Source organism: Macaca fascicularis, chromosome 19 (genome assembly GCF_037993035.2).
Source record: "Macaca fascicularis isolate 582-1 chromosome 19, T2T-MFA8v1.1".
Lineage (NCBI taxonomy): Eukaryota > Metazoa > Chordata > Mammalia > Primates > Cercopithecidae > Macaca > Macaca fascicularis.
The window spans coordinates 43,594,175-43,602,221 of NC_088393.1; the positions used below are offsets into that span (position 1 = coordinate 43,594,175).

Genomic DNA, 8,047 nt, shown 5'->3' on the forward strand with positions numbered 1-8,047 from the left:
ATATTCAAATAAAACCAGAAATGAAAAAGGAGACATTACAACTGATACAACAGAAATACAAGAGACTATTATGAACAAATATACACCAGGAAATTGGATAACCTAGAATAAATGATTAATTCCCTGACACATACAACCTACCAAGATTGAATTATGAAGAAATAAAAAATCTGAACAGGCTGGGCATGGTGGCTCCTGCCTGTATTCCCAACACTTTGGGAAGCCAGTCATTATGACAAACAGTATGGAAAGGCCTCAAAAAATTAAAAACAGAACTACCATATGATCTAGCAATCACACTACTGTATATATCCAAAGGAAATGAAATCAGAATGTCAAAGAGATCTCTGCACTCTCACATTTATTATAGCATTATTCACAATGGCCAACACATGGAATCAACCTAAGTGTCCATCAATGGATGAATGGACAAAGAAAATCTGCTATGTATATAAAATGTAATACTATTTAGCTATGATAAAGAAACAAAACCTGTCATTTGTGACAACATGGATGAACCTGGAAGGACGTTATGTTAAGAGAAATAAGCCAGAAACAGAAAGATAAACACCACATGATCTCACTCATAAATGGAATCTTAAAAAGTTGATCTCAGCCAGGGGTGGTGGCTCACGCCTGTAATTCCAGCACTTTGGGAGGCCAAGGCAGGCGGATCACCTGAGGTCAGGAGTTCAAGACCAGCCTTACCAACATGGAGAAACCCCGTCTCTACTAAAAATACAAAATTAGCTGAGCATGGTGGTGCACACCTGTAATCCCAGTTACTTGGGAGGCTAAGGCAGGAGAATCACTTAAACCCGGGAGGTGGAGGAGGTTGTGGTGAGCTGAGATAACACTACTGCACTCCAGCCTGGGCAACAAGAGCAAAACTCTGTCTCAAAATAAATAAATAAACAAACAAACAAACTTGATCTGATAGAAGTAGAGAGTAGAATGGTAGTTACCAGAATCTGGGCAACATAGCGAGACTTCATCTCTACAAAAAAAAATTAAAAAATTAGCCAGGCATGGTAGCATATACACCTGTAGTCTCAGTTACTCAGGAGGTTGAGGCAGGAGGATGGCTTGAGCCTGGGAAGCAGAGGTTGCAGTGAGCTGAGATCATGCCACTGCACTAAAGCCTGGGCAACAAAGTAAGATCCTGTTGAAAGAAAGAAAGAGAGAAAGAGAGAAAGGAAAAGAAAGGAAAGGAAAAGAAAAGAAAAAAATGAGTGTTAAACAAAATGTACCTTTTTACAAGGACTGCATTGGGAGACCTCAAAGACGGATGATGTCCTATATCAGCAAGGTCGTGGGGATGCCGACACTAAGTCAGTCCACATTTAGAGCTATGTGAAGCAGCATTTCAACCCTGTAAACTCTGAATCGAAGCTCCACTTCCGACACTAAAGGGACTGTTTGTATCTGTACATAAAGATTATGCAGAGCTATGGCCAGGGCCGCTGGCCCACGCCTGTAATCCAAGCACTTTGGGAGGCTGAGGTGGGCGGATCACCTGAGGTCAGGAGTTGAAGACCAGCCTGGCCAACATGGTGAAACCCTGTCTCTACAAAAATATACAAATTAGCCGGGCATGATGGCAGGTGCCTGTAATCCCAGCTACTCAGGAGGTTAGGGCAGAAGAATCGCTTGAACCCGGGAGACGGAGGTTGCAGTGAGCTGAGATCGTGCCATTGCACTCCAGCCTGGGTGACAGAGGGAGACTCTGTCTCAAAAAAAAAAAAAAAATTTATGCAGAGCTATGCTGACAGCATGGTTTATAATGGATTAAAGCTGAAAGGAACCTAATTTTGGAATGATTCAATAACCTGTTGTTTATCCATACCACTGAAAATGATGCAACTATTAAAAATGATGTTGCCTTAATTTTGAATGGGTGAAGCCAGTGTGTTTTAAAAAAAGAAAATACCAGCATGTGTAGTGTGAAACTATTTTGACAGAAAAAAAAAAAAATCATGTTTCCCTAGCAGGACCAGTTAAAATGTTTACAGTCACAGCCAGCAACACGCATCACCACATTAAATAGCGTGAGCCTGAAATACCCAAATACTCCAAATAAGACTTTCCCGCTTCAAGTTTTTCTTTCAGTCTTCCCTTTAACTGAGAAAAAAAGCTAAGGATACTGTAAAAACAGATGCTGTTTTTCCTGAGTGGCTTTTTTTTTCACTTCAGCTTCCCATTCATGAACCAACGCTATGATTTAATTTGCCCATGTGTGTTGGAGTATGGCCTAGAAAAGAATGGCAAAAAGTCCCTGACTGATGTCTTCTAAGCACTGAAGGCAGCCCCATGCTGCTTCCTTTTACATCTTCTGGACAAACAGGTTTATTTTGCGTCTGAACCAGTTCTTTTGGCTAAGATGCCTATGAAGCCCTCCAGCAGATGTTGGGTCTCCTTGACCAACTGGTCTCACTTTGCATATAACATCATTAAAATAAAAACTGTAAGGCATACATCTGTATGAAATCCAGTTACCTCCATAAAGACCCTATAGCTTCAGTATAATCTGGACTAAACTTGACAGTGCGTGCCATCATCAGATCAGTATCTGTCAGATTGATATCTCTTCCCTTCATCATGAGATTGCTGAATAAAGCAGAAAGGATTTTTTTTTTTTTTTTTTTGAGACAAGGTCTCGCTTTGTCACCCAGGCTGGAGCGCAGTGGCACGATCTCAGCTCACTGCAACTTCCACCTCCTGGGTTCAAGCGATTCTCGGCCTCCCGAATAGTTGGGATCACAGGCGTGTGCCACTATGCCCAGCTCATTTTTGTATTTTCAGTAGAGATGGGTTTCACTATTTTGGCCAGGCTGGTCTCAAACTCCTGACCTCGGGTAATGCACCTGCCTTGGCCTCCCAAAGTGCTGGGATTACAGGCATGAGCCACCGTGCCCAGCCAGATTTTTTTACGATGATATTTGGTATACTGTTGTAATTACCAATATATGCTTTTTTTTTTTTTTTTACTGCATGATATTAGGTTACTTTCCAGTTCCCCCATATGAAATGGTGAGAACTACAGTTTCTACCTGAAAGAATTGTTATGAGAACTAAATAAGACACTACATATAAGGCACTTAGAATAGTAAATAAGCATTTCATAAGTCAGCTATATTACTAAAGATGAAGAATACTACTTATGCTTCTTCCCACAATTATTTTTAGAATTCTTCCCAGCACTTTGGGAGGCCAACGCAGGCGGATCACTTAGGTCAGGAGTTTAAGACCAGCCTGGCCAACATGGTGAAATCCTGTCTCTACTAAAAATACAAAAATTAGCCAGGCACGGTGATGCATACCTGTAATCCCAGCTACTTGGGAGGCTGAGGCAGGAGAATGGCTTGAACCTGGGGGGTGGTGGTTGCAGTGAGCCAAGATCGTGCCACCGCACTACAACCTGGATGACAGAGCAAAACTCTGTCTCAAAAAACAAACAAACAAAAAACATTCTTCGCAGCCCTGCTGTTGATAGGTAATCCTTCTTGATGATCAACAGTTTACAAAAGGAGGGTACACAGATAAGACAAATGTAGTAGGATACTAATTTTTGGATATGGGTGATGAGGAAAAATATTAAATTACAACCTAACGGTAACAAATCTACTGAGCATTTATTATGTGCCAAGCATTAACTAAGGGTTTTGCATATATTAATTCCTCTACTCAGAGCCATCCTATATCGTAGGGTCTATCATTATCCTCATTTTGCAGATGATGAAACTATGGCACAAAGAGATGAAATAAATTGTCCCAAGCTCAGGCAGCTCTAAGTGGCAGGTTGAGGACTAGAACCCCACTACTTTAGCTCCATAACCCAGACGACTGTCACTATACTAAACTGCATCTCATGAGACCTGATAAATACGTGGCCTGAAACAAACTCACCCTGTCAAAAACTTCAAACCACTTTCCAAATTTCTACTGTCTTCCCTTCCCTTCTAATAACCCCTTCCCTTGTTAACACAGACCTCTCCACTAAAAACCCTGTCATATTATCACTCCTTAAAAGCCTCAAAAGCAGAAAAGATCCTGTCGTCAAACCACCTCCTTACCTTTCCCTGCTTTTGAACTCAGGGCGGTGGGGATCAAAGAGACCTAGTGTGTCATTCCATCTCAACTGTAAACTCCTCAACTAATCACCATTGAATGAAAGTTCTGCGCGGTGGCTCATGCCTGTAATCTCAACACTTTGGGAGGCTGAGGTGGAAGAATTCCTTGAGTCCAGGAGTTTGAGATCAGCCTGTGCAACATAGGGAGACCTCATTTCTACAAAAAATTTTTAAAATTGGGCGTGGGGCCACGTACCTGTGGTCTCAGCTACTCAGGAGGCTGAGGTGGGAGGATCACTTGAGCCAGGGAGGTCCAGGCTGCAGGGAGCGAGATCACTTCATTGCACTCCAGCCTGAGGGACAGAGTGAGACTTTGTCCCCCCCACCCCCCCGCAAAAAAAAAAAAAAGTAATAAAATAAAGTTCTGGTCGGGCGCGGTGGCTCACGCCTGTAATCCCAGCACTTTGGGAGGCCGAGGCGGGCGGATCACAAGGTCAGGAGATCGAGACCACGGTGAAACCCCGTCTCTACTAAAAATACAAAAAATTAGCCAGGCGCGGTGGCGGGCGCCTGTAGTCCCAGCTACTCAGGAGGCAGAGGCAGGAGAATCACTTGAACCCGGGAGGTGGAGCTTGCAATGAGCCAAGATCGCGCCACTGCACTCCAGCCTGGGCGACAGAGCAAGACTCTTGTCTCCAAAATAAATAAATAAATAAATAAATAAATAAATAAATAAATAAATAGGCCGGGCGCGGTGGCTCAAGCCTGTAATCCCAGCACTTTGGGAGGCCGAGATGGGTGGATCACGAGGTCAGAAGATCGAGACCATCCTGGTGAACATGGTGAAACCCCGTCTCTACTAAAAAATACAAAAAACTAGCCGGGCGAGGTGGCGGCGCCTGTAGTCCCAGCTACTCGGGAGGCTGAGGCAGGAGAATGGTGTGAACCCGGGAGGCGGAGCTTGCAGTGAGCTGAGATCCGGCCACTGCACTCCAGCCTGGGCGACAGAGCCAGACTCAGTCTCAAAAAAAATAAAAAATAAAAATAAATAAATAAATAACAAAATAAAGTTCTGCAGTTAGCTTCTCTTCAGGAGGTTTACTTCCAGACCATCCAAATGATTAGAAAGAGGCAGCTCATAAGAGAAACTAAATTACTGCCAAATGCTCACGTCAATACCTACTGGAAGCCGGGCGCGGTGACTCATCCCTGTAATCCTAGCTACTGGAGAGGCTGAGGCAGGAGAATCCCTTGAACCCAGGAGGCGGAGGTTGCAGTGAGCCCATCCTGTCACTGCACTCCAGCCTGAGTAACACACCCAGACTCCGTCTCAAAAAACAGACCCAAAGTCCATCTCAAAAACAAAACAAAACAAAACAAAAACCTACTGGAAAGGGGTAGGAAGTTGGAATCTACCCTGATCACCCCATCATTCACTGGGAAGGAAGGACAAAGCACCAGGTCAGTGGACAGGACATTTCAGGAGTTAAAGCCTAACCAGCCGAAGATTAACGGGAACAAGCCCGCATAGTCCGACAAAATCGTATCTATTGACTGGTAGAAAGGGAGAAAATTCCACAGGAAGGGCTGGAATAGAATGGACGAGAGAGAGGAGAAAAGCTCTTTTTGTAAACGGTTGAGTTCCAGCTGAAGGATTCTAAGGAGGATCTAATGACAGCTGCGATCTGGAATGGCTGTTGTTTCCAAGGTGAGATTATGAAAGGCAGGAATTAATGAGATATTGAATGCAATCATGAGTGTAATCAAGAGGGTATCCCCAGTAATAGAATGAAAACAGCAAAGCAAGTCTAGAACATCACTGGTAAGAAAACTGTAATCTCTCAAAGAGGGAGTCATTATGCCATTTTACAACTACTGCACCATCTGGGAAGAAATCATGTTTTCTATTAATTTTGCAACTGGCGTTATCTGTCTCTTCCTTCCTAGCCTGATTAATGACAGAGCTGCTTCATTGTTCAGTCCGAGCTGATTTTCACCCCTTCACAGAAGAGGAAAGCAAATGTCCCCACGCCCAGAAAAATAAAGATTACACTTCATGGAACAAAAAGGAAACACTCATCTGGATGTTGACTTGTGTATATGCAACAGCAATAATTTCCTCCTCTCCCCGCTGCCTTCCTAAAGAACAGCAGGATTGGGAAAGGAGACGGGAATCTTGAGACCCCAGGCCTTTCCTGCAGCCGGCCTTGGCTGATCAGGACACACCCCCGCTAGCGCACTTGCTCCCTCCGTCTACTGCGCGCAAAACCCGATGGAAATAACAGGGAGCCTGGAATAAAGCTGACCCTTTCCCGTATCAGAGAGAAAGGCCAGGTACACGAAGAAGGGGCTGGAATCTGTCTCCGAGTTCCCCGCAGTTTCCATGGGAGGGAGCTCAGGTAAAGCTGTGCAATCTGCAGTCCTTCTTCAGACTGCGTCTTTTTGTTTGGGGGCCTTCATTCACTCCGGGGTTCCTGCATCTAACTCGGAGCCATTCCGGGCCGCTGGACCTGCGCGGCTCTGAAGCTGTAAGGCAGAGGACGCAACAGGGCACCCGGCGCCCAGTCAGCGGCACAAACTCCACAGCTACGGCCTCCTGGCTCACACAGAGGTCCGCGCCGCCCCCGCGCCGCCCCCGCGCCCATTGCCTGGGTGCACGCGACCAACTCACCTCTCGGATCCGACACCAGCAGGGAAGCCGGAAAGAACTGCGCGCGGAGGCCTGTGGGAAATGTAGTCCGCCGATGGGAGGGACTGGTTCCAGCCCCAACAGGCTGCGCGGAGTGCGCGTGCGCGGGCGCTGGAGCTTTGGACGCTCGGGGCAGGAGGGCTTTCCAGGCTGCCTGGGGCTGAGGCGAGCTCGGGCTTGCGTTTGTTTTTGTCGCTGAGGAATACTTTATTTATTTATTTTTTTCTTGAGGCAGGGTCTCGCTCTGTCGCCCAGGCTGGAGTGCAGTGGCGTGATTAGTTACAGCTCACTGCAGCCTCGACCTCCGGGCTCAAGCTACCCTCCCACCTGAGCCTCCAGAGTAGCTGGGACTGCAGGCGCGCGCCACCACGCCCAACTAATTTTAAAAATTTTTATAGAGACCAGAGCTCCCGATGTTACCCAAGCCGGTGTCGAACTCCTGGGCTTAAAAGATCCTCCCGCCTGAGCCTCCCAAAGTGCTGGGACTACAGGCGTGAGGCACCAGGCTCAGCTGCGGAGGATTTAGAAAGAAGTTTTGGCACCAGCAGGTGCCTAATACGTGTACTAAACACCTAGCAGTTACTCACCGCATACACCCAAGCAAGGTGTGGGCACACATCAGGCATGTAATGAAAATACTCTCAAAGCCCACCAGAACCTGGAGCAGGACCTAGATTCAGAAAGGTCGCTCGTGCTCACTGCGCTCTCCCTTTCTCTCCCTTTCTCTCTCTCTCTCTCTGTCTCGTATCTCCTGCAATTGTGAATGTGTCGTTCTACTAGAAATACAAAAAATTAGCCGAGCGTGGTCGCGCGCGCCTGTAATCCCAGCTACTCGGGAGGCTGAGGCAGGAGAATCGCTTGAACCCGGGTGGCGGAGGTTGCATTAAGCTGAGATGCGCCATTGCACCCAAGCTTGGGCAACAAGAGCAGAACTCCGTTCCAAAAGAAAAAGACTAACTGGAGAGGTCTCAGATAAGATTGAATTTGTCCTGCCCTGCGTTCCTTCAGGAAAGAAATGGGATAAGCCCACCAGGGACCATCCTGAGGCATCTTCTGTACCCCAAATTCTTTGATACATTAGTTAATACATGAAATACTTTGTTCTTTCCTTAAGAATATAAAACTTTAGAAGATATTTGAAAATGCCTAGGCAATCTTGTTTCATTTTGCAAAGAATAGTATATGCATGAAATAGGAGATAAATGAAAAATCTGAGCTACTATATAACCCTAAGAAGGCGGCAGGCACGGTTTGGGAGGCCGAGGCAGGTGGATCACCTGACATCAGG

At 45.9% G+C, this 8,047-nt stretch overlaps 1 protein-coding gene across 4 annotated transcripts in view; it reads right to left on the reverse strand.

Annotated features, from left to right (window-relative positions):
- Nucleotides 1-6,780, reverse strand: part of ZFP14 (ZFP14 zinc finger protein) — a 39,166-nt gene extending 32,386 nt beyond the window's left edge. For 2 of the 4 annotated variants that reach the window (XM_005588958.5, XM_005588956.5), the window contains exon 1: nt 6,742-6,780. The gene's annotated coding sequence lies outside the window, so the exon portion shown is untranslated. Of the gene's footprint in view, nt 1-4,073; nt 4,202-4,326; nt 4,463-6,741 lie in introns of those variants that run through there. The other 2 variants (XM_015441758.4, XM_065536498.2) reach the window with 2 other exon arrangements.
- Between the last annotated feature and the right edge of the window lie 1,267 nt (nt 6,781-8,047).